The 1,210-nt window shown below is 59.8% G+C and overlaps 1 pseudogene across 1 annotated transcript; it reads right to left on the reverse strand.

Moving 5' to 3' along the window:
• Nucleotides 1-33: 33 nt before the first annotated feature.
• Nucleotides 34-1,204, reverse strand: LOC104513329 (annotated as a pseudogene). The gene has a single exon (XR_727926.1). The product of XR_727926.1 is annotated as a protocadherin-8 pseudogene (transcript).
• Nucleotides 1,205-1,210: the final 6 nt, after the last annotated feature.

A 1,210-nucleotide genomic window follows, 5' to 3' on the forward strand; every position in this document is an offset into this window, starting at 1 on the left:
CCCTGCCCCCCCTTCCCTGCAGCAGGACCTTACCTCCCCGCTCGGTCCTCTGAGCCTCTTCTGACCCTCGTAGAGGCAAGCGCTGTCGCTGCCGCTCTCAGCGGCGGAGATCTCTTCGGCAGCAGGAGAAGGGTCGGGGCTGGTGAAAGAGGTTTTGCTGGGAAAGGTTCGTACCTCAAACACGTTCCCCCTCTGGCTGCCTTCCTCCTGCCGGCCCTTCTCCAGGTGGGAGATGTCTATCTGCTCCTTCAAGGAAGCGTTGCTTTTCTTCTCGTTGACCTTCTTGCGCCTGTTGCAGGTGGTGGCGATGGTGATTATAGCCACCAAGAGGAGGGTGCAGCTGCCCGCCAGGACGATGATCACGATCAGAGGGATGTCCCACTGCAAAGCCTTTCCTTCCCAGGAGCTGGGCTTGGCTACCTCCTGGATACTAGAAGGAGCAGTGGCAGTCACCAGGAAGTTGACTGTGGCGGTCGTGGCCAGGGGGGGTCGTTGTCTGTCACCGTGAGGATGACCTTGAACAGCTGCCCCAGCTCTTCAGAGAGGTCGCCCCTCAGCACAATGTCCCCAGTAGTTGGGTTGATGGTGAAAAGGTCCTGCTGGGGCTCCTCCAGGAAGGCAAAGGTGACCTCGGCGTTGGCCCCGTCATCTGCATCTCGAGCTTTGATTTGGGCCACCAGGGAGTCGCGGGATGTCTTGCTGGACACGCCGATTTCCACTGTCCCATTGGTGAGCACCGGGTGGATGATGACGGGAGGGTTGTCATTCTGGTCCACCATCCTCACTTTGACAAGGGTGCTGCTGGAGAGCTGAGGGGATCCACCATCAGTGGCCTGGATCCTCAGGTCCAACTGCTTGAGGATCTCATAGTTGAACGTTCTGAGGGCATAGATGGCCCCAGTGGCGGGGTCCACCGAGACATAGGTGGAGATGGGTGCCCCCATGACTTGTGTCTCCAGGAGACGGTAGGTGACCTTACCATTGTGGCCAAGATCGGGGTCGCGGGCCACCACGGTGGTGATGTAGGCACCCGGAGGGTTATTCTCTGGCACGGCCACCTCGTAGAGGGGCTTGGCAAAGAGTGGTGCATTGTCATTCTCATCACTCACCCGCACTGTGTACTGGCGGACGGTCTTGAAGGGCGGTGAGCCCAGGTCCTCGGCCACCACGGTGAGGTTGTACTCAGGGATGCGCTCACGGTCCAATGCCG

The sequence above is a fragment of the Eurypyga helias genome, unplaced genomic scaffold (assembly GCF_000690775.1).
Source record: "Eurypyga helias isolate BGI_N326 unplaced genomic scaffold, ASM69077v1 scaffold20548, whole genome shotgun sequence".
In the NCBI taxonomy this organism is placed as follows: Eukaryota; Metazoa; Chordata; class Aves; order Eurypygiformes; family Eurypygidae; genus Eurypyga; species Eurypyga helias.